The 26,117-nt window shown below is 36.2% G+C and overlaps 1 protein-coding gene and 1 pseudogene across 4 annotated transcripts in view; one reads left to right on the plus strand and one right to left on the minus strand.

The window, feature by feature from the left end:
* Positions 1–26,117, plus strand: part of GLCE (glucuronic acid epimerase) — a 122,657-nt gene that overhangs the window by 54,626 nt on the left and 41,914 nt on the right. Inside the window, exon 2 of one of the 4 annotated variants that reach the window (XM_046009296.1) lies at positions 24,795–24,855. The exons of the other annotated variants lie outside the window; for them this stretch is intronic. The gene's annotated coding sequence lies outside the window, so the exon portion shown is untranslated. The remainder of the gene's footprint in view (positions 1–24,794; positions 24,856–26,117) is intronic. 4 annotated transcript variants of the gene reach the window in all.
* LOC123943530 lies at positions 2,463–3,022 on the minus strand (annotated as a pseudogene).

A 26,117-nucleotide genomic window follows, 5' to 3' on the forward strand; every position in this document is an offset into this window, starting at 1 on the left:
TCTGGGGAAAATAAACCTAAATTCTTGAAGCAGGCCATTTCACCTCTAATTGAATGTAATACTAGGAAAACAAAAAGCCTTAAGGCAAAAGTTTCTTTTTTTGTTTTCTTACGGAGGTTTTTGTTTCTTACAGAGGTTTTTGTTTTCCATTTGAAATTAGTGCAGTTGGAGATTGGCTTTTAAAAAAAAAAAAACCCGATTCTTTTAAACAAAGTATAGCAATGTAAAATTGTTGCTAAATTTACTAGCACAACTGAGAACAATTGTATTCTTTAAAAAAAGTAATCAGTGAATTTTATTTAAATAAAAGTTGCCTGAATATGATTTTAAAAAATAACACCTAAGATAAACCTAGGAATCAGATTAAATAATTATAAAAGGTGTTTTCAGGAGACGTAGTGACTTTCTACTTAGATTTTAAAATTTAAACCAATTGTTGTGTATGGATTTGAATGTTTTGTTCTATGTGTATGTATAGTATAATGGAAGCTTATAGTAGTGCTGTATTAGTTCAGGTAAAACTCTTGCAGAAGAGTAGACTTCTGATTTACATCTTTGCTTCACCTTCTTATTCAAGTAAAACAATTTTTTCCTGATAATAAAGGTGGAAACAAATGATTATGTTTTACTCTCTAATGTTAGAATGTTCTCAATGCATTTGAAGTAGAATTAATTACATTTATTTCCTTCCCTGGAATTCTCTGGCTATAAATCAGTTTGGTTTTTTTTAATTAATGAAAGTTCTTTTATGATGCCCTTAAGTACCTGTCAAGATTTACTCTTCAGTTATGTAGGTTTGTGATTAGATTCCTTTGCAGGTGATGCACTGACTAGAGGAATTGACTTTTAGGCTATTGATTCTATATGTTAGGACTGAGCAGAGAAATTTTCATTTGTTTTATCTTAAAAGTAGCCAGAATAAATGAGAGGATTCTTATAGACTGTAAAACCCAAACTAAATATCCTGGAAAAATCTTCATGACTTAAGGTTATTTGTTTAAGTATCAGAAATTAATTTTTTTAATGAACATGCAGTAAAACTGCCTTTTGTGCGTACAGTTGATGAACTTTAACATGTGTAGATTTTCATGTAACTGTCATCACAGTCAGTATCCAGATACCCAGATGGTTCCATTAGTTCATAAAATTCCCTTATGCTATCTCTTTGTAATTGTGTTGGGTCCATGGTCAAAGGAGCGAGACTGATACAAAGTGAAGGTCAAACAAAGCTTTATTTTGCGCCAAGCATCAAGAATCAAACCGACCGGCTGGGGCCGTCTCTTGGAAAGAGGCTACCTCTCTCTGCCTTACAGAGTAGCTTTTAAGGACAAACTCCATGTGGTTGGGCCTGGCCACACACAGGTGGCCAGTGAGATTGTAACACACAGAGAAAGCTGCACAGCCATGCTAGGTCACATATAAGTGACCAATTGAATTACAATTTACCCTATACTAGATATTTGACCTAGCGTATCACCTTGGTCAGAATTGGCACCCAAAGGGCGGGGCCCATACTCCCTGGTAGCTAGGGAGACAGTATGCACCCCCACTGATTGGATACCTCCACCAGCCCTGACCCACCCTTGTATTTGGACTTTGTTACCTGGGACTGTTTCTGGGACTTGTTTTTAAGTAAGTTCCCTGAGGCGGGGTTGGGGGGGTGGGGGGCAGGGTCAGTTTAAGTTTTACTGCATAAACAACAAAATCACTGTTTAACCGGATGGAGCTGGTCTAGCTAAATAGGCCCTTAAAGTTGTACTCTCTTTATCTCACCCATAACCCCTGGCAACCACTTTGTTGTTTAGTTTTGTGTTTTCAAAAATGGCCACTAAGTGGAATCATAAAGTATATAGCTATTTGAGACAGTTATACATGCATTTACTCAGCATAGTGCCTTAATATTTCATCTAACTTGTTTTGTATATCATTATTTCATTAATTTTTATTGAGGAGTAGTATTTGGTTTAATGGATTTACCACAGTTTATCCCTTAATTCATTGAAGGACTTTGAGTTGTTTCAAGTTCGTGACTATTTTGAATAGGGATGTTATAAACATTTGTTTGTTGGCTTTTGTGAATACAAGTTTTCATTTCTCTTGGGTAAATACATAGTAGTGAGATTGTTGGTAATTGTATAATTTTACTTAATAAGAAATTGCCCAACTGTTTTCTAAATTGGTTGTACCACTTTGTATTCCCATCAGCAATGTGTGATTGTTCTAGTTGTTTTGCCTATTTGCCAGCACTTGGTAGGGTCATTCTTTTGTTTATTTAGTTTTTATTTCATAATCATAAACTTAACTCTGTAATCCATCTAGACTTAGAGGGAAGTAAGGAGAACCTATAGAATTGCAGTGAGAGCACAAAGATTGTAGGATATTTTAAACAGAGGTGAAGCAGTACTCTCCTGAGCTACTGAAGGAACCGTCTGGTAGTTAAGATAAAACACAAGTGAAATTTATTACATTTGTCTGTAGCCAGCAATGGTGATCATTTTGCTGGTCTTGCCATTCCTGGCTCCAAAGCACTCCATGGCTTTTATAGTATTCATGCCTTCCTTCACCTTGCCAAAGAACACATATTTACTCTCCAACCACTCAGTGTTGGCATTGCAGATGAAAAACTGGGAACTGTTTATGTAGGGTCTAACATTTGCCATGGATAGGATGCCAGGACCTGTGTGCTTCAGGATAAAATTCTTATCAAATTTTTCCCCATAGATGGACTTGCTGCCAGTGCCATTATAGCATGTGAAGTCACCACCCTGGCTTGTAGATCCTGGAATAATCCTATGAAAGCAAGCACCTTTATAACCAAATCCTTTTCCCCCAGTGCTCAGAGCACAAAAAGTTTTTAGCTGTCTTGTGCTCTGTCTGCAAACAGCTTAAAGGAGACGTGGCCAGAGTGCTTGCTATCCACAGTGATATCCAAGAACACAATGCGGTGACCATGGCTGGGTGGGCACAGGCAACCCTGGGGCAGCAGCATCTGCAAGTGGTCATTCTTTTTAATTACAACCATTCTAATAGATTTGGAATGATATCTGATAATCATGATTTTAAATTGCATTTTCCTAATAGTTAATGATATCAACCACTTTGTCATCTGTTTTTTTGCTATACGTATATTCTTTTTGGGTCTCTCCAAGTCTTTTGTCCATTTTATAAAATAACAAACTTTACTTTGGAATAATTTTAGATTTGTAGAAAAGTTGCTGTATGCTATTATTAGGATTTCTTCCATAAGAAAGTTTGTCCCAGACCTTTCATTCATTCATTCATTCTTTCATTCATTTAGGTCTTTATGAACACTTATTTTTATACGTTGGCTTATAACCCAATGAATGTTATTTGTTTTGTTGCTAAAATTATTTCATTGTTGAACCCTGTATCCCTTTGACGTTTTTTTAGTAGTGCCTTGATTTCTGGCACTACAAGATACTCCAAACTCATCTTGTATTTTCTCCACCCTATTCCTAGCATCAGTCATTTCTCTGAGCTCTGGTTTCTTGTATTAGAGAATTGTGTTTAGAGACCAGTGTCTGGGTGCTAGATGTACTCCTTACTCTTGGGGTGTCACTGTTTCTAAGCCTTTTCAGAGGATAAAGGTGGGAATTATACATCTGTATGCCAATCTGTGTGTATGTACACATTATAATTGTATATTTATGTATTTGTGTATTATATAAGCAGTATATATGTTAAGTTCATACCAGAGTCTGTGACTCTGCTCCAGTACCATAAGGTTCATTCTAGCCTTCTCCTTTTTGCTTAACTACTAACTTTTCTTAAGAATGAGAAACCTGGGGGCGCCTGGGTGGCTCAGTGGGTTAAAGCCTCTGCCTTCAGCTCAGGTCATGATCCCAGGGTCCTGGGATCGAGCCTCACATCGGGCTCTCTGCTCTGCGGGGAGCCTGCTTCCTCCTCTCTCTCTTCCTGCCTCTCTGCCTAGTTGTGATTTCTCTCTGTCAAATAAATAAAAAAAAAAAAAAAAAAAAGAATGAGAAACCTGGCTTACTTACATTTTTGTTCCACCGCAGTGTACATGTAAAAAGTAAATTTATATTTAACCATTGCTACCATGAAAAATGAATTTACCAACTAGAGTACTGTGTTTATGTATGGGTCCTTTTGTATTTAGCCTTAAAGTTTCCATTTAAAATACCGTTTTCCAAAGTTACCTAGGTCAGCTCATTTTCCTTCTAACCTCTTCAGTGGGGTTTTTGCCTTTCATTTGCAATACAGTCAGACTCATTTGTCACAGACTGCATTCTATCTTAAAATTTCCCTAGCATCTTAGTTGATTTTTAAAAATTTGCATACATTAGGGGCACCTGGGTGGCTCAGTGGGTTAAAGCCTCTGCCTTCCACTCAGGTCATGATCCCAGGGTCCTGGGATCGAGTCCTGCATCACATCGGGCTCTCTGCTCAGCAGGAAGCCTGCTCCCCAACTCCCCGCCTGCCTCTTTGTCTACTTGTGATCTCTGTCTGTCAAATAAATAAATAAAATCTTTTTTAAAAATTTGCATACATTAAAGTTCACTTTTTGCAATGTACAGTTCTGTGGGTTTTGAAAATGCACAGGGTCATCAGTCACTATCCCAGGACCATATAGACAGTTTCATCACACTGAGTATTCTTCTATTAAACAGTGCTGGACCCAGTTACAACCTGTGTATGTGTGCATGTATAGGGCAGAGGAGTTCCCCACACCAACAAGCAGCTGGGTGTCCTACAATTCAAGTAAATGTCTGACACATCTACCCAGAGATAGTATCGGTTAAGGGCTCAATCCCATATGACTATGCACTCCATACCTCAGTTCATATACCAGGTGCAAGCTGAGATTGTCACCAGTGATTCTGACAGCTATCAATCAGAAGTTCCAATGACTCCCTCCTTGGGTTTGATTAATTTGTTAGAGTAGTTTCAGAACTCAAACATTTAACTTACTGGATTATTGGCTTATTAAAAAAGTATATAACTTAGGAACAGCCAGATAGAAGATAAGCCTAGGGCAAGGTATGGGAAAAGGGTGCAAAACTTCCATGCCCTCTGAGAGCACACTGCTCTCCAAATGCCCATGTATTCACCACCTAGAAGTTCTCTGAAACCCTTCCTGTTGTGTTTTTATGGAGGCTTCATTACATAAACACAATTGATTAAATTATTGGCCATAGCACTTGATTCAGACTGTAGTCCTTCTCCCCTCCCTGGAGGTTCATGGGATGGAACTAAATTTCCAACTTACCTAATCCCAGGGTTGATTCTTCCAGAAACCTTCCTTCCTTAGTTACTTTCTGTAAATCCAGTTGTGGTGGAAAAGGGCTTATTACAAGTAGCAAGACACCCATTTCACCTTTATGGCTCTGAAGTGATTGTAGGAACTGAGGCCAAGAGGCCAAATACAACAAAGGATGTTTCCCTTGCTCTTGTTGCTCGGGAAGTTCCAAGGGTTTTGGGAACTGTGAGCCAGGAATCATGGATGAAGTATAAATATATATGAAAAATATGTTTTGGTCATCTGAATGACCACATGTATGTATTTGTTATAAATCACAAAGTTGCACTAAGTTCTGACACCATCTACTTGGAGATAGTAGCAAATTCCACAGGTTAAGGGCTCAGTCCCATAGGACTGCCCATCCCACATCTCAGTTCACATACTTGCTTTGCAGTTAGCCATTCCCACATCCCCCAATCCCTGAAAACCACTAATCTCTTTTCTTTCCTTGTTGTTTTGCCTTCTCCAGTGTGTCATATACATGCAGTCATATAATATGTAACTTTTTGGATCTGACTTCTCACTTAGCAAAGTACATTTAAGATTTCTCCTTGTTGGTTTTATGAATCAAATAGTTCAGTCCTTTTTATTCCTGCAGAGTATTCTATTGTATGGATTTACCACAATTATTTTATCCATTCTTCTTATTGAAATAACTTTCTAGGCCCAAGATAAAGCTGCTCCTGCTCCAGGTGCCACATCAGCAAACTGAAACTGTGTCTCTGTAAACGGTCCACTTCACCAAAAACATAGGCTCTCTAATAAGAAAATCCCCAAACACTAGGCCAACTCTGGGTCTTCTCACCCCAAATGAGGTTGACTGTGTGGTTCTAGCCAGTCAGATATTTTCCATTTTCCTCTCCTTTTTCTTTATTCTTTATCCTGTAAAAGCTTCCTGTCTTCTGCCCCATTTTTACTTACTGGAATAGAGACTATCCACCTCATAAAGTGTTAAATTTGTTTCACCTAAATTATTACCTTTAATCATTTTTTGTTTGTTTTTAACAACTCGATGAAGGACATCTTGGTTCCTTCAGTTTTTGTTGATCATGAGTAAAGCTTCTATTAAACAGTCATGTACAGATTTTTGTGTGAATGTGCTTTCAGTTCACTTGAGTAAGTAATCTAGGAGTTTGATTGCTGGGTTGTATAAGTGTAAATTTAACTTTAGAAGAAACCGCCAAATTGTTTCTCAAAGTGGTTGTGCCATTTTCCATTCCCACCAGCAATGAATGAGAGTTCCTATTGCTCTGCATCTTTGGCAGCATTTTCTTTTGCTATGTTACTGGTTTGTGTTTTTGTTTTAATTTTACTTATTTTTACTATTTTTTAAAAGATTTATTTATTTATTTGACAGAGACACAGTGAGAGGGGGAACACAAGCAGGGGGAGTGGGAAAGGGAGAAGCAGGCTTCCCACTGAGCAGGGAGCCTAATGCAGGGCTTAATCAGGACCTGATCCACCCAGGCGCCCTGGTTTTTTTGTTTTTGTTTTTGTTTTTTTAATTTTAGCCATTCTAATCAGTGTGCTTTTTGTTCACATTTAAATTGGATTGTTTTGCAAATCTAAAAAAATTTTTTAAAAAATGGGGTGCCTGGGTGGCTCAGTGGGTTGAAGCCTCTGCCTTTGGCTCAGGCCATGGTCCCAGGGTCCTGGGATTGAGTCCCGCATTGGGCTCCCTTCTCGGCGGGGAGCCTGCTTTCCCCTCTCTCTCTGCCTGCCTCTCTGCCTATTTGTGATGTCTGTCAAATAAATAAAATAATTTTTTTTTTAAAATTGGATTGTTTTGGGGCACCTGGGTGGTTCAGTGGGTTAACTGAATCTCGGGGTCCTGGGGTGGAGCCTCGAATCCATCGGGCTCTCTGCTCAATGAGGGGCCTGCTTCCTCCCCTCTCTCTGCCTGCCTCTCTGCCTACTTGTGATCTCTGTCTGTCAAGTAAATAAATAAAATCTTTTTAAAAAATTGGATTGTTTTCTTCCTGTTGAGTTTTGAGAGTTCTTTATATATTCTGGATACAAATTCTTTGTTGAATATGTTATTTACAAACATTGTTTCCCTGTCTGTAGCTTGTCTTTATATTAGATAACTTTCTAGAGCAGAAGTTTTTAATTTTGATAAAGTCCAATTTATCCTTTTTTACTTTCTGTATTTTTTTTAAGATTATTTATTTATTTGACAGATCACAAGTAGACAGAGAGGCAGGCAGAGGGAGAGGAGGAAGCAGGCTCTCCACTGAGCACAGAGTCTGATGTGGGGGCCCTGAGATCATGACCTGAGGTGAAGGCAGAGGCTCAAAGCACTGAGCCACCCAGGTACCCTACTGGGTTGTATTTTGATGTCATAGCTAAGAACTCTTTACCTAGCTAGCCCTAGGTCAAAAAAATTTTGTCCTGGGAGGGGGGTTGTATAAAAAGTTTTATAGTTTTATATTTTATATATCCATTTGAGCTAATTTTTTAAAAGATTTTATTTATTTATTTATTTGACAGAGACATAGCGAGAGAGGGAACACAAGCAGAGGGAGTGGTAGAAGGAGAAGGAGGCTTCCTGCTGAGCAGGGAAGGGGGGCTCTATTCCAGGACTCCAGGATCAAGACCTGAGCAAAAGGCAGGCACTTAAGGACTGAGCCCCCCAAGTGCCCCAGCTTGAGCTAATTTTTTATATTAAGTGAGAGGTTTAGGTAAAAATGTTGTTCCAACACAGTATGTCAAAAAGCCTATTCTTTTCTCATTGTATTGTCTTTGAACCTTTGTTAAAAATCAGTTGGTCATGTTTGTGTGGAGCTATTTGTGGAAACTGTTCTGTTCCATTGGATTGTATCATTCCTCCAATTTCCTTTTTTTTTTTAATTTGTTTTTTAATAGCTTTGGCTATTTTAGATTTGTTACCTTTCCATATTAGTTTGAAAATCAGCTTGCTATAACAGCAAAAAATGCTGGGATTTTTATTGTGTTAAATCTGTAGACCAGTTTGGGAGAGAATTGACATTTTTACTATTTTGAGTTTTCCAGTCTGAACTCAGTATATCCTTCTATTCACTTATGTCTTCTTTGATTTACTTTATCAGCATTTTGTAGTTTTGAGCATACAGATCCTATACATGTTTTTATCAGATTTTATACCTAAGGAATTTGTTTCTATGGAACTATTATAAATGACATTATTTAAAAATTTGGGGGGTTCCGGGGCACCTGGGTGGTTCAGTGGTTTGGGTCTCTGCCTTCGGCTCAGGTCATGATCTCAGGGTCCTGGGATCGAGCCCCGCATCGGGCTCTCTGCTCAGTGGGAAGCCTGTTTCTCCCTCTCTCTCTGTCTGCCTCTCTGCCTACTTTTGACCTCTCTCTCTGTCAAATAAATAAATAAAATATTAAAAAAAAATTGGGGGTTCCAAGGTGTTCATTGTTCAGTATATAGAAATATAATTGATGTTGACCTTGTATTTTTTGACCATGATAAGTTCACTTATTAGTTCCAGGAATGGTTGGTGTGTTTGTTTGTATTCCTTGGAATTTTTTGTGTAGACAGTAATGTTCTTTGCAAATAGGGAAAGTCTTATTTCTTACTTTCCAGTCTTATCAGTCTGGAGTTATCTCTTTGTTAAATGTTTGGTAGATTTCATTAGTGAAGACATCTGGGCCTGAAGAATTCCTTTTTTTTTTTTTTTTTTTTGGAAAGTTTTTAACTACAAATTCAACTTATCCGATACTTCTGTGCAACTCATCCATACTATTATTGTAAGTGAATGTTTGTATACAGTTTGTCATTTCAGGAAGTTGAGTGTATGTGCATAGAGTTGCTCACAATATTTCCTTGTTAATTAAGTATTTGTATGATCTATTGTGAAATCTCTTCATTTGTATTGATATTGAGAATTTATGTCTTCTCCCTTTTTGTCTTTGTCAGTCTTGCTTGTATTGATCTTTTCAAAGAGGCAGTTTAGGTTTTAGTTGATTTTCTGTATTTATTTGTTCTTTTTGATTTCATTGATTCCTGCTCTTTACTATTTACTTCCTTCTACTTTTTAGTTTGCTCTTCTTTTTTCTAGTCTCTTAAGATGAAAGCTTCGGTTATTTTAGATTTTTCTTTTTTCTAATTTAAGTATTTAATGCTATAACATCCTCTAAGTAATGCTTTAGCTGTACCCCCACAAATTTTGATATGTATCTTTTTTTGTTCAGTTCAAAATATTTTCTGTTTCCCCTCTAGTCCATGGATTACGTACGAGTGTGTTTTGAAATTTCCTGTTCTTTCTTTGTCCTTTCTGTTATTGGCATCTACTCTAATTTTGTTACAGATAACATCCTTTTGTATGATTAAAAAAATTTTTTTTTTTTTGGTAAAGGTTTCTTTTATGACCCAACATATTATTTTTCTATTGCTGCTTTAACAAATAACCAGAAACAGTGGTTTAAACAGCACAAATTTATTGTCTTACTGTTCGGGTGCTCAGAAGTTTGAAGCCCATTTCACTGGGCTATATTCCAGGTATCAGCAAGACTGTTACTGCTTTCTGGAAGGTCAATGGGTTAATATATTTCCTTGTTCCTGCCCCCTTCTGGAGTTATTCACTTTTCTTGACTCCTGGCATCTTTCAGCAGTGGCTTACTAGTTATGCTATTATAGTTAAAGAATGTTTCTTTTACTATTCTTTTTTGACTTTCCTTTAATTGGTGTGTTTAGATCTTTTACATTTAATGTAATTATTGATTATTTGAATTTACCTCTACCATTTTCTTGTTCTTTTTTTCCATTTGTTACTCCTGTTTTTATCTATTTTCCGTTTCCTGCCTTCTTTTGGACTATTTGATTTGTGTCCGTCTCTCTCTCTCTCTCTCTCTCTCTCTCTGAGTTTGTATTGGCTAGGTATTCCATTATAATTTGTTGATTGTGTTTTTATAGTTTGTTTTTTAGTGGTTGCTCTAGAGATTACAGTGTGCTTTTCAGTTTACTTAGAATCAAGATTTTACTACTTAATGTGGCACATAGAAACTCTACCAGCATACAGCCCCTTTACCACCCCACCCACTTTATGCTGTTGTGTTATATATTATGTTGTATGACATACATTGAAAGCTCCATCACACAATGTTATACTTCGGGCTTTCAACTATCAAACATATTTAGACAACTCAAGAGGCTAAGAATGGTCTATTATATTTAATTATATATTTGACAATTACATTGCTCTTCCTTACTGATGTTTCAAAGTTCCCTTATGGTGTTATTTACCATCTGTTGGAAGAATTTCCTTTAGCCATTCTTTTAAAGCACTCCTGCTGTCAAACATTCTTTAAGTTTTTCTTCATCTAAGAATGTCTTTATTTCACTTTTATCACTGCAGGATATTTTTGCTGGATATGGAATTCTGAGTTGACAGTTCTTTTCTTTCAGCACTTTAAAAATGTTCTACTTCCTTCTGACCTGCATGTGTTCTGAAAATAGATGCACAGTCACTTGAACTCTTTTCCCCTCTAAGTAATACTAAGTTTTTCTGGCTGCTTTCAAGACTTTCTGTCTAAAGTTTTCTGAAGTTTTATTAGTATCTGGCTTGTCATAGATTTCTTGTGTTTATTCTGTTTGGAGAATCTGCTGAGCTTCTTAAAATTTTAAGTTTGTTTTTGAACAAAATCAGCAAATACTGAACTCCTCTCTTGTTGGGATTCTAGTGTCACAAATGTGGGATATAAGGCACTCATCTTTTTTTTTTTTTTTAATCTTTTTCTCTATTGTTCACATTGGGTGATTTCAGTTCGTCTGTATTAAGTATATTGACTTCATCTTTTGTCATCTCTCTTTTTTTTTTTTAAGATTCTATTTATTTGAGGGAGAGGGAGAGAAAGCAAGTGAGAGAACAAGAATACAAGTGGCAGGGAGCGGCAGAGGGAAAAGGAGAAGCAGATTCCCTGCATAGCAGGGAGCCGGACTTAGGGCTAACTTGGGGATCATGACCTGAGCCAAAGGCACACGCTTAACTTGCTGAGACACCCAGGTGCCCTGTCATCTCTGTTCTATTGAGCTCATCTAGTGAGCTTTTAATTTTGGTTATTGGTATTTTTTCACTTCTGAGATTTGTATTTGGTTCTTTTTTCTTTAATCTTCTATTTCTTATTTTGAGACTTTATATTTTCCATTTGTTTCAAGAATGTTTGCTTTTACTTGGTGAAGTATTCTATAATTGTTGCTCTCATATCTTTAATATCTTCCTCAGATAGTTCCAGCATCTATGTTTTCTTGGTGTAGGCATCTTTTCTCATGCAAGTCGAGATTTTCCTGTTTCTTCATTTGCCAAGTAATTTTGGGTCATATTCTGGGCAGTTTGGTATTTTATGAGACTTTGCGTCTTGTTCACATCCCATGTAGAATGTTGATATATTTGTTTTTATAGGCAAATAACCACATTAGGTTAAGACTGCAAGTTCCTGTGGCTTCTGTTTACAGTATTAGTTAAATTTCGAAGCCTTTGCCATGTTATTTGGATCTGTCCTACATGTGTACCACACATGGGTCAGTCTGGAACTTGGGTAGTGATCTGTATCATAGTTCAAGTCTCAAAGTCTATATGTACTTGTTTGGGTCAGATCCACACATATGGGTGACCCTGAGGAGTTCATAAACAACTTGAACCATTGCTTTCCTAAGCTCCTCCTCTGGGATCTCCCAGTAATTTCTGATTCCCTGGGGCTCCCTTTTCTATTCTCCAACCAGAAAGGTGGAGCTTTATTTATTCTTCTCTAATGTGCATTCCCTACAACTGTGCCCACATCCAGGGCCAAGTAGCAGAACAACAGAGAAAAAGCAAACAGAGATTCACCATATCCTCTTGGGACGACAGCTCCTCTAATCACAGAGGAAGGTTTCCCCTTCCTCAGAGTTTTAGGATCCTAATGGGCCTCCATTGCCACAGCTAATACAGGAGGCTGAACTTGAGAGAATGGGGGAGAGATTTCCACAGTTTCCTTTGGGTAGATCCCTTTCCTTCTCCTCTCCAGCACTAGACAGCTTTTACTGAAGTTTTTTCTGTACTAATGCCCACTTCCAGGCCTTCTGGGGCCTCCTTTATAAGGGCACACTAATCTCATTCATGAGGGCTCTCCTCTCACGATCTGATCACCTCCCAAAGGCCCCACATCCAAGTACCATCACAGTGGGAGTTAGGATTTCAACATACATTTCTGGGGGACACAAACATTTGGTCAGATTTTTTGGACCCTAATGATGTCATTGTATAGTCTTTAGGGTTATAAAGAAACTAATACAGAAATGAGCCTTTAAACTTTAAAGTTTATCCTCACAGGAGATAATGCAAAAACACATTACTTTAATTGATCACTATGGGATTTTCTTAAACTTTACGTGATATATTTTTTAAAGCCTTTCTTTATACATAGTTGTTTTCTTTTCTTGCAAATAAACTCTTAAGAAGTTTTATTCACAAGATTTGCTATACTTTTGAAAGAGAGGAATAAAGGCTTTTTTTTTTTTTAAAGATCTCCTTTTTAAAACAACTTGTTACTTTAGAATTATTTTAGATGTGGAAATACGTTCTAAAGATAGTATGTGGTTTTTCTATATTAGTCACTCAGCTTTTCCTAGTGTTAACATATTATGTAGCCTTGGTACAGTGATCAAAACTAAATAATCACCATAGACTACTAAACTATGGACGTTATTAGAATTTCCCAATATTTCCACTACTGTTCTTTTTTCAGGATCCCACATTACATTTATTTGTTATATTTCCTTCATTTCCTCCAATTTTTGACAGTTCCTCAGTCTTCCCTTATTTTTCATTCACACTTTGCAAGAAGACTGATCAAGTAGACATTTGTAGAATATTATTCAGTGTGGTTTTCTCTGGTGTTTTCTCATGGTTAAAGTAAATTTAGAGATTTTGGAAAAGAATGCCAGAGAGGTGATGTGTCTTCCTCAGCATATGATAATCAGGGGTTATATGATGTCAGCATGTCTCATTACTGGTGATTTTATTAACTTTTATCACCTGGTTATAGAGGTTTCTGCCAGATTTCTCCACTGTAAATTTACTATTTTTCCCTTAATAAATATTTTGGGGGAAAATACTTTGAAGTTACAGAAATACCCTGTTTCTTTTTAAAAATTTGGCCACTAATTTTAGCATTGATTTGTGGATCTTGCCTGAAGCAACGATTAGTCTGTTGTTTTGTTGGTGATTTATCTATTTATTTATCTATCCCATGCCTGTCTTCTACATTTCTTTATTTTAAAGATTTTATTTTATTTGACAGAGATTACAGGTAGGCAGAGATCCAGGCAGAGAGAGAGAGGGGGAAGCTTAGCAGGGAGCCCCATGTGGGGCTGGATCCCAGGAACCTGAGATCATGACCTGAGTGAGCTGAAGGCAGACACTTAACCATCTGAGCCATCCAGGCGCCCTCTTCTACATTTATTAATTATAATTCTATAAGAAAGAGTTATCCTTCCCCACATTGATTTATTTCATTTAATCATTTATTTATATCCTCACGTACTGATGGATTTTTATTTTATTCTCTGGATTAGGATCAGTACTAGTATTGATATCTTTTGTTGCTCAGATTGTTTCAGTTTTGGCCACTGGGAGCCCTTTGGAGTTTGCCTCTGTGTCCTTTCAGCAGGTCTTTTGTTGTTGTTTCCAGCCATTTCTTACTCTCTGGCCCCACAAGATGCTTCAGGCTCATCTGATATTTTTCCTCCCCAGGCCTGAAATCACCCACATCTCCAAGTAGCCCAGGTCCAGCTTATTGGAGAATAGTATTTAAAAGCCAACATCTGGGTGCTAGGTATGCTCATTGCTATTCAGGCCTTTCAGAGCTAGGAAATGTATGCATGTATACTAAGCCAAATATATACACACAACTGTGTTTATTTCTGTATGTACTATCTGTATATATATAAAACATTATTTGATACTGATACTTCCATCTCCAGTCTAGCACCTTGGGGATTATTCTAGCATTTTCCTTTTGTTTATTTGTAACTTATTTTGCCCACAGTGAGAAACCTGAGTCTCATCTGCAGTATAATTATATATTTACTATCCATGTATAGTAGTTTCAGAATTACTTACCCATACTCCTGTGAGAAACAAATTTACCAAATAGAATACAGTGTTTGTGTACAATTTTTTCTATCTTTATTCTCACAGAATCCAGTCAAAATGCTTTTTTTTTTTTTTTAAGATTTTCTTTATTTATTTGACAGAGATTACAAGTAGGCAGAGGCAGGTGTTGGGGGGAGGGAGCAGAGGGAGCAGGCTCCCCACTGAGCAGAGAGCCCGACGCAGGGCTCGATCCCAGGACCCTGAGATCATGACCTGAGCCAAAGGCAGAGGCTTAACCCACTGAGCCACCCAGGCACCCCCAAATGCTCTTTTCCAAAGCTCATTAAATCAGGTCTTTTCTCCCATATCCCCTTCAGTCTGCTATGTCATTCATTTGTAGTACAGTTAGGTTCAATTTATCGCAGTTTGCATTCCATCTTCAGTTTTCCAGATTCTCTGGTTTGGTTTTTTAAAACATTTATATTCAATAAAATTCACTCCTTGTGTTATATAGTTCTGTGGAAATGCACAGAGTCCTATATCTGCTAACAAGGGTTCCATCACCCACAAAATGTTCTTGTGTTGCCCTTTTGTAGTCAACCCCTTTTCCCACCTCTTCCAAAGCCTAGCAAGTACTTATGTCTTTAGTTAGCTTTTTCCAGAATTTTGTATAATTGGAGTCTCATAATGTGTAGTCTCTTAGGACCTGCTTCTTTCACTTAACAAAATGCATTTAATATTCATTTATCTATTGTATAAATCACTGGTATATTCCTTTTTATTGCCATGTAGCATACCAGAGTTTGTTTATCCATTTACCAGAGAAATCTGGGTTGTTTCCAGCTTTGGGCAATTACGAATAAAACTACTATTACATTTACATGAAGGGTTTTTTGTTTGTTTTGTATTCTTTGTGTGGTTTTTGTTTGTTTTCACTTGGGTAAATACCTAGGAGTGGGATTATGGACTTTAAATATATATTCAATATTCTAAGAAACTGCTAAACTTTTTTCCAAGTGGCTATACAATTTTGCATTCTTATCACCAGAGTATGAGAGTTCCTATTACTCTGTATCCTCTTTATTAGCACATTGATATTATCAGTTCTTTTTTTTTTTTTTTTTTTTTGGACAGAGAGAAATCACAACTAGGCAGAGAGGCAGGCAGAGAGAGAGGAGGAAGCAGGCTCCCCGCGGAGCAGAGAGCCCGATGCGGGGCTCGATCCCAGTACCCTGAGATCATGACCTGAGCCGAAGGCAGAGGCTTTAACCCACTGAGCCACCCAGGCGCCCCTTATCAGTTCATTTTTGTCTTTTCTGTTCTAATGTATGTGTAGTGGTTTTAATTTGTATTTCCTAAATGACCGATAATGTTAATATGCTATCCATATTTGTGAATGGGTAGCTGGTCCCTTTTATTTCTCTTGATTTTCTCCTTTTGTGATCAACCAAGTGGGTAGAGTCTTTTCCAGTATAGTTTTGTTTTTTTTTTTTAAAGGTTTTATTTATTTATTTGACAGAGAGAGATCACAAGTAGGCAGAGAGGCAGGCAGAGAGAGAGGAGGAAGCAGGCTCCCCGCTGAACAGAGAGCCCAACATGGGGCTTGATCCCAGGACCCTGAGATCATGACCTGAGCCGAAGGCAGAAGCTTAACCCACTGAGCCACCCAGGCGCCCCTATTCTTTATTCTTATCTGATTGCTGTGACTTAGGACAAATCATTAAACTTCTTTAGGTCTAAACTCCTTTTTGTCTGTAAAGTAATTGGACCGTGGTTTTTAAGACTATTCCCAGGTCTATGGTTTTTAGGCCAGAAATTATGTCACTACTAAACTTAACATAGAAGGGAGAGTTGGTTTGTTTTTTGTTTCTTTTTCTTAACCAATTAAATAGGGACTTTTGTTTTTTATTTTTAGAATGAGCAGCCCAGCACAACTCTGCTGGTGAAATTAAGTGCCTATGGTATTACATATACGTATAGTAACACAATATACATAAAAAAGTCTGACTTTTACTATCAGGAATAACATTACCAAATATTTTTTAAGCTTTTCTTTTTCTTTTTTGCAGGAAAGAGGTAGGGATTCGCTTATTTGGCCCTCTCTATGGTTGACATAATGTGGAGTAAGCTCTTTGTACTGAAGTACCTATAGTACATTAGGTGTCTTTGTATCAGCTCTCATGGAATTCCCTGTTGTCTTAGTCAAGATGTGTGTTCTTTACCACAGAGTTCAGCATCTAATTATATATGGTCTTATATTCTAAATAATTTGTTAATAATGATTATAAGGTTTTAAACAACAGTTGTAATGCTCTTGTCTTTATGTCCAAGTGCTTAGTTGGGTGTTCACTTGATTGGATCATCATGTATAGGAATAATACTGTTTTGTGGAGTAGTAAAGGTTTTGAAACTTCGGTAGGCATTAGGTTGAAAGTATATGAACAACTTATTGTGACATTTAAAATTTTAAACTTTGACTTTTTTATTAAAAGTTCTTTCTCTCACTTTTTTTTTTTTTTTTTTTTAAGCAGTGGATTGTGGTGGATTTACTAACACTTAATACTTTCAGTGTTCCTGGCACTGATTCTAACCCTTTACATACATTAACTCATTTAATTCTACTGTGAAGTAGTTATTCTTTAAACCCGTATGGTATATGAAGAAACTGAGATGTAAAAGAGTTAAGTAACTTTCTTAAAGACAGAATTAATAAGTGACAGGCCAGGATTCAAACCCGGAAGGACTAGTTAGAAGCCTGAATTCTTAATTAGTATGTTGCACAGCTTCCCAATGTTTTATGTGAAGTTTTGGATTTTTGTTGGAATAAGGCTTTAAATCCATCAAGACAGACGCGCGCGCGCGCGCACACACACACACACACACACACACACACACATGCATACCCATTTCAGTTCTTTGTTAACTAGACTACTGATTAGACCACCTTGTGAACATGACATTTTCTGTTGCAAACTGCTTATCTTTAGGTGACTTGGATAAGAACTAGGTCTTTGACACAAATACCACTTTTCTTCCAAACTATTAACATTTTAGAACTATTTCATGACCAATAAACTTGATTTTGGCAAAGTTCCAAACACTGTTCTTGTTGGAATTGTCAAACTAGATAGAATTTTGAATACTAAGTAGACATTGAAAATGGAATATTTTTGTAAAGATCTCATTAATTTCCCAGTCTGTATAAGCCTATCTGTCTCACAAATGTACAGTGCAGAAGATAGGAAAATCTGAGGCAATAATATAGCCAATCAGTCACTTTTTAAATGTAGTATTTTTTTGTTGTCCACGGTGTTTATTGCAAAAACAATAATAGGAATAATGGGGTCTTTAGAGTAAGGCTAAATTGCCAAGCAGGAAAGTTTATACTGCAAGGAATTCTAACCTCTTAGTGAAAACCAAAACATGGCTGCATGAAGACTTTATAAGGACTTCATGCATATATTCCTTATCTGTAAATAAGGACTTTAAATACAGATTTCCTGTCTTCATTGCTTCTCGGCCTTTTGTCTAAGATCGAGTACAGATTTCCTGTCTTCAGTCACAGTAAGCCTACTAGCTAATTAGTATATTCTTGAGTGCATGTCAGTAGAAAAATTACACACATATACACACACACCGCACATATAAAATTATTGCTTACTTAAATCAATGGCAGTTAATTGTTTAAGTGTAATTTGAGTTAGTAGACCATGTTGAGCAAGAAATAAATTTGGTTTGCTAAGTTATTTAAAAGTGTTGGAAATATTTGTTATTTCCCCAGACTTTGATTATCCTGACTTAGACTAATTTGTATGTGCTATAGTAAGAGTATCCAATTTCTCATGAGGGACCCCCTATTTATATAAAAGATACTTTGGGAAGAAAACATCAGTATTAGTGATATATTAGTGAAGTGTTAGTGAAACCCTGTAACAACACAAGTCAGTAGTCTTAAATATTAACTGCTCATTATAGACTCGATACTAGACTCCCTGTTGATGTGTGAGACTTGATCCCACAACCCTGAGACCATGACTTAAGCTGATATCAGAGTTGGATGCTTAACCAACTGAGCCAGCCAGGCATCCTTTTGTAAGTTTTAATAATAAGTTCTATTTTCCTAAGGATTTGTCCATTTCACCTACATTCTCAAATTCATTGACATAAAGTTATTTTTAAAATCCTCATATTGGGGCACCTGGGTGGCTCAGTTGGTTAAATGTTTGACTTTTTTTTTTAAAGACTTCTTTTTTAAGATTTTATTTATTTATTTGACAGACAGAGATCACAAGTAGGCAGAGAGGCAGGCGGGGGTGGGGGGAGCAGGCTCCCTGCTGAGCAGAGAGCCCGATGCAGGGCTCAATCCCAAGACCCTAGATCACAACCTGAGTCAAAGGCAGAGGCTTAACCCACTGAGCCACCCAGGCACCCCAAGTGTTTGACTTTTGATTTTAGCTTAAGTTATGATCTCAGGGTTGTGAGATCGACACCCCATGTCAGGTTCCGCCTTGAGTGGATGAAGATTTTTTTAAAATCTTAAAAAAAAAAAAAAAGGTCACCACGGTAAGTATAGTTACCATTTGTTACCATACAAAATTACTACAATATTATTGATTATATTCCCCATGTTGAATTTTACAGTCTTGTCAACTGAATTATTTTATAACTGGAGTTTGGTACCTCTTAATCCCCTTCACCTATTTTGCCCACCCTGCACCTTTCTCCCCTCTGGCAACCAAAATTTGTTCTCTGTATCTATGAATCTGTTTTTGTTTTGTTTTGTTTTGTTCATTTATTTTTTTAGTTTCTATATATGAATAAAATCATACAGTATTTCTTTCTTTGACACATTTCACTTTATATGATACCTTCTAGGTCCATCCATGTTGTTACAATGGCAAGATTTCATTATTTATGTCTGAGTAATATTTCATTATATACCATATCTTTTTTGTTCATTCATCTATCAATGGACAGTTTGGTTGCTTCCATATCTTGGCTATTGTAAATAATGCTACAGTGAACATAGAGTGCATGTATCTTTTTGAATTAGTTTTTCATTTTGAGTGCAGAAATACCCAGAAGTAGTGTCATATATTGTTTCTACTTCTAATTTTTTTAAAAACCTCCATACTCTTTTCCATGCTGACTGCACCAATTTACATTTCCACCAACAGTGCTTGAGGGGTCCCTTTTCTTTACATCCTAACACTTGTTATTTCTTGGATTGGTTTTTTGTTTGTTTGTTTTTAAATATACTAGCTATTCTGACAGCTCTGAGGTGATATCTCAGTATGTTTTGATTTGTGTTTCCCTGATGATTAGTGGTATTGAGCATCTTTTCATATGTCTGCTGGCTATCTGTATGTCTTCATTAGAAATACATCTATTCAGGTCCACTGCTCAGTTTTTAATCGGGTTGTGGTTTTTTTGGTATTAAGAGTTCATATGAGTTTTTTATATGTTTTGGATATTAACCCTTTATTAGAATATCATTTACAAATATCTTCTTCCATTAGTAGGTTTCCTTTACATTTTGCTGATGCTTTCCATCACTGTGAAAAAGTTCTTTAGTTTGGTGTGGATCCAGTTGTTTATTTTTGCTTTTGTCACCCTAGGCTGAAGAACAGATCCAAAAAAATATTAATGAGACAGATGTTTAAGAGTTTATTGTCTTTTCTTTTAGGGGTGTTATGGTTTCAGGCTTAACATTTAGGTCTTTAATCCATTTTATTTTGTTTATGGTATAAGAAAGTGATCCAGTTTCATTATTTTGCTTGTACCTGCTCAGTTTTCTCAACACCATTTATTGAAAGACTGTCTTTTCCCCATTGTATATTCTTGCCTCTTTTATTGAAGATTAATTGACCATAGAAGCATGGGTTTGTTTCTGGGCTCTCTGTTCTGTCCCATTGATCTGTGTGTCTCTTTTTATGCCAGTACTGTACTGTTTAGATAACTGTAGCTTTGTAGTACGGTTTGAAAGGAGTGTGTGATATCTCCAGCCTTGTTCTTCTTTCTCAAGATTGTTGTGGCTATTTGAGATATTTGTGGTTCCATAACAATTTTTAGGATGATTTGTTCTAGTTCTGTGAAAAATTCTGTTGGAATTTCAAAAGGGATTGCATTGAATCTGTAGATTGCTTTGGGTAATGGACATTTTAACAATATTCTTCCAATCCATGAACATGGTATATATTTCCATTTGTGTCATTTTCAGTTTCTTTCATCAATGTCTTATAGTTTTCAGAGTACACGTCTTTCTCTGCCTTTGTTAAATTTATTGCTAGGTATTTTATTCTTTTTGACGCCAGTGTAAATAGGATTGTTCTGCCACTTTGTTATTAATGTCTAGAAATAAAACAAATTTCTATATATTAATTTTGTATCCTGCAACTTTTCTGAATTTATATATTAGTTCTAATGTTTATTGGTGAAGTCTTTGGGGTTTTCTTTATATAATATGTCATCTGCAGGTAGTGACAGTTTTACTTCTTTCTTACCAATTTGGATGCCTTTTATTTCTTTTCTTGTCTGGTTACTGTGGCTAGGACTTCCAGTGTCGTGTTGAATAAAAGTGGTAAGAGTGGGCATCCTTGTCATATTTTTGACGTTAGAAGAAAATCTTCCAGTTTGTCACCATTGAGTATGATGTTAGCTGTAGGCTTGTCATACATACCTTTTATTATGTTGAAGTGTGTTTCTTCTATACCTACGGTGATAAGTTTTTTATCGTGAATGGGTGTTGAATTTTGTCAAATCCCATCTGTTTGATGCTTTGCATCTATTTGAGTTATCCTTTGTTTTTTTTAATGCGTATCACATTGATTGATTTATAGGTATTTTTTTAAGATTTTATTTATTTATTTGACAGAGATCACAAGTAGAGAGGCAGGCAGAGAGAGAGAGAGAGAGAGAGAGAGAGAGAGAGGAGGAAGCAGGCTCCCTGCTGAGCAGAGAGCCCGATGCGGGTCTCTATCCCAGGACCCCAGGATCATGACCTGAGCAGAAGGCAGAGGCTTTAACCCACTGAGCCACCCAGGCACCCCTGATTTGTAGGTATTAACCATGTTGCATCTCTGGAACAAATCCCATTTGATAATGGTGAATGATCCTTTCAATGTATTATTGAATTTGGTTTGCTAATACTTTGTTGAGGATTTTTACATCTATGTTCATAAGGAATACTGACCTATAATTTTCTTTTTTCATAATGTCTCTGTATGGTTTTGGTGCCAGGATAATGCTGGTCTCATAGAATGAATTTGGTAGCATTTCTTCCTCTTGCACTTTTTTGGAAATAGTTTGTAAAGAATAGATACTTACTCTTTAAATATTTGGTAGATTCACCTGTGAAGCCATCTGGTCCTGGTCCTGGACTTCTGTTTGTTTCAGTTTTATAACTAGTAATCTGTTCACACTTTCTGTTTCTTCCTGATTCTGTCTAGGAAGATTGCATATTTATCATTATGTAATGCCTTTATTTGGCTCTTGTTACAATGTTTGTTTTAAAGTCTGTTTTATCTCATGTAAGTATTACAACCCAGCTTTTTTTTTTTTTTTTCTTTTTTCTTTTCCATTTGCATGGAGTATCTTTCCATTCCTTCAGTTAGGTCTGAGATGAGTTTCTTGTAGGTAGCATATAGATGGATTTTAATTTTTTTTTATTCAGTCACTGTGTGTGTTTTGGTTGGAGCATTTAGTCCTTTAATACTTAAAGTAATTATTAATAGCCATGTAGTTAACACCATTTTGTTAATAGTTTTCTGGTGGTTTTTGTAGTTCTTTTCCATTCTCCTTCTCTTGTTCTCTTCCCTTGTGAAATGATAACTTTCTTTAATGTTATTCTTGGATTCTTTTCTCTTTATTTGTATCTATTGTAGGTTTTGGGTTTGTGGCTACCATGGAGTTCATATATAACACTTTATGTATATAGCAGTCTTTTTTTTTTTTAAGACTTATTTATTTATATTGAGAAAGAGAGAGAACAGGTAAGGGGTAGAAGGAGAGGGGAAAAAGAGAAGCTCTCAAGCAGATTCCCCACTTAGTGCAGAGCCTGACCCGGGGCTCAATCCCATGACCCTGAGATCATGACCTGAACTGAAACCAAGAGCTGGATGCTCAACCAACTAAGCCACTCAGGCACCCCTATAACAGTCTATTTTAAGTTGGTGGTTGCTTTAGTTCAGGTACATTCTAAAAGCACTAATTTTTTACCACCTTTAAGCATTTTATGTATTAAAAGTTTACATCTTTTTATTTTGTGTATCCCTGGACTAATTGCTGTATATGTGGTTCATTTTACTACTTTTGTCTTTTGGCCTTCATACTTGCTTTATAAGTGATTGATCTACTACTTTAATTATATGTTTGCTTTTTCCAATGAAATTTTTTCTTTCATAATTTTCTTCTAGTATAGCTCTAGGAAAACATATCTTCATGACCTTAGGGTTGGTAAAGATTCTTAAACAGAATACGTAAAGCATTAACAATAAAAGGAAAAAATGATAAATTGTACTACATTAAAATTAAGAAATTCTGTTCACTAAAATATACAGTTAAGAATAAATGGCAGCCACAGAGTGGGAAAAAGATACTTGCAATTGGAAAAAAAGTATTTTCAACTTGCATTACATATATCTGACAAAGAACTTGGCCAGAATATATAAAAATAGCAATAGAAAGACAGATAGATAACCCAATAGAAAAATTAGACAGAACGCTTAAATGGGCATACACACATATTAAAAGATTTTCAATCTCATTAGTCATCTTCAGTATACAGATTAAACCTACTATGTGATACCACTCCACCCTACAGAGTGGTTTGGATTAAAAGACTGGTTGGTAAAAAAAAAAATTAAATAAAAATAAAAGACTGGTTGGTATCAAACGTTGATGAGGATGTGTTGCATTTGTAACTCATTTTCCCCAGGTGGTAGGAATATAAATTGCTTTAACCACTCTGGTTAATAGTTCCCCCCTCCCTCACTAAAGTTGAACTTAACTCATAGTTGTACCCCCATGACCTTACAGTTCCACTTCTAGGTATATATCCAACAAAAATGCTAACAAGTGTTCTCTAAAATACATGTGTAAGAGTGTTCATACAGGCAAAAACTGGAAACAATCCAAATGTTCAAAAACAGCAAACTGATAACTAAATGGTGGTATATTTGTGTAAGGTAATACCATACAGCAGTGAGAATACATGAACTATTGTAGTGCCCAGCGCATGGATGAACCTGAAGAACATAATGTTAAGTAGAAAAAGCCAGTCACAAGGAGTGCACACTGTGATTCTAGTTACATAAAGTTTGGAAACAGGCAAAACTGATTTATTGTGTTAGAAGTCAGCAGAGTTGTTACTTTGGGAGAAAGATCTGATAGGGAAATAATGTGATCTCCTGTGTAGCTGATTAAGGAAGTTCTATTATACTGGTTGTTATAAGCATTTAATAAAATCATGACTGGGTAATTTTATCAAATGCTTTCATCTGATAAAAGCTATTGACATAATGTGGTTTTCCTCCATTTTTCTTTTAATTTGAACTCTGAATGTTAAAGCAGCCTGTGTTCTTGTACTATATTTCTTGATTTGGGTATTGGTTATAGAAGTGCACAACTTTGTAAAAATTAAGCTGTACACCAGTTATTATACTGTAATGAAATATTTATTTAAAATTTTTAATTTAAAAAAATGAAAATGATACTTGGAGAGGTAGTCAAAAATGTACTGTTCAATTTGTAAGACAAGAAGAGATAAAGAAAAATTTACATTTCTGTGGAAGATTATCCTTCTCAGTCATGCTTGATTTAGAATGTACTTTGTAGAATAATAATATTTTATGAGACAGTTCAGTAATTAACTCATGCCCCTGTGAAGTTAGCTACAAGTACAGTGAGGCTTTTTAGGTTGCAGCAAAACAGTGGCTTGATAATTAAATGGAACTTACTAATTGTAAGAATTGGCTTCTCAACTTTGCTTCTTTCCTACTTGTGGTTTTTCACTCACTGGGTAAAAGTCATTCCAGGATGATGATCTCTGACAGAAACTAATGGGGTAAGCCTATAGTTTTTCCAGGCCACAGTACTGCTAGAGGCAACCTAAACAGCCCAGGAGTCTCACATGATTGGGTTTGGAGTTTAGAGATGACAAGCTAAGATTTTGAGAGCAAAATATTGGAAAGTCAAGGACTATAGAGCTCCAAGGACCTGGAAAGTGCCCTTTCATGTCTTTCGCTATCATTCTGTGTGTACTTGTGTAATAACTACTCAACAGTAGAAAAAGAGTCACTGGAAGGAGTAGGAAGAAAACTCCTCAGAGGTGACAGAGAGTAAGGTAGCCACACTAGCCAGAGTGGAAAGACCTCCTAATAGAAAAGCATTGCGGTAGACTAAAAGCTATATTAGCCCTTCCTTATCTGTGGTTTTACTCTCTGTGGTTTCAGTTACCCATTATCAACTGTGATCCAGAAGCAGATGGTTCTCTTTCTGATGTATCATCAGAAGGTCAGTAGTATCCTAATGCTTCATCACGATGCCTATGTCATTCACCTCACTTTCATCACATAGGCATTTTTTATCATCTTATATCATCACAAGTATGAGTATCGTATGATACTTTGAGAACAACCACATTCACATAACTTTTATTATGATATATTGTAATAATTGTCCTATTTTATTAGTTTATGTTGTTAATTTCTTAATCTGCCTGGGTTATAAACTTTTTCAGAGGTATGTGTATATAGGAAAAAACATGTAGGTTTTGGTACTATCTCTAATTTCAGGCTTCCACTGTGGGTGGAAGGAAGGACTTCCCACAGATGAAGGGGAGACTGTTGTACTCTGGTCCTACCTAATAAAGTTTAAAAAGTAAGCCTTGAAACTATCAAACTGTTTCCTAGCCATTAAACTATTCCCAGAACAAAGCTCAAAAACACTTAAAGGAATTCAAAAAATCCACACCAGATGTTCCAGCAATCTCACTCCTGGGTACTTATACAAAGTAATTGAAATCAGGATCTTGAAGAGAGATTTGTGTTTATGTGTTCCTTGAACCATTATTCACAGAAGCCCAAGAGGTGGAAGCAACCCAAGTGTCCATCAGTGGGTGATAAGGAAAATGGTGGTATGTACGTACAGTAGAATATTATTCGGTCTTTAAAAGAGGAATTCTGTCATGCAGCAACATAGATGAAACTTAAGGCTATTATGCTAAGTGAAATAAGCCCCAGAAAGACAAATACTGCATGATTCTACTTATATGAGGTATCTAAAGTAGTTAAACTCATATAAGCAGAAAGTGAAAGAGTGGTTGACAGGGGCCGGAACTAGGGGGAAATGGGGAGTTGCTGCTTAATGGTATAAAGTTCAGTTATGTAAATTGAAAAAGTTCTAGAAATCTGCTGTACAACATTTTGCTTATATTGTACTATACACTTAAAAATTTGTGGATAAAATCACACAAATTCATTTGTCAATTTATATTTGCTATAAATACCATTTCTGCTTTAGAACTATGCAGTATATCCATATAGTGAAGATTAAGCATGAAAGATAAATATATTCATAACAAATTTGAAAAAATTCAATACCCAAAAATGTAAGATTTGTAGTGTCTTGCATCCTATAAAAAACTACCAGACATGCAAAGAAGCAGAAAATATGGCCCATAACCATGACAAAAATCAACCAATAGTAAGAGAGAAAGATGACCCATATGATCAAATTAGCTGACAAGAACATTAAAGCAGTGATTATAACTATAC

This window comes from Meles meles, chromosome 6, assembly GCF_922984935.1.
Source record: "Meles meles chromosome 6, mMelMel3.1 paternal haplotype, whole genome shotgun sequence".
In the NCBI taxonomy this organism is placed as follows: domain Eukaryota; kingdom Metazoa; phylum Chordata; class Mammalia; order Carnivora; family Mustelidae; genus Meles; species Meles meles.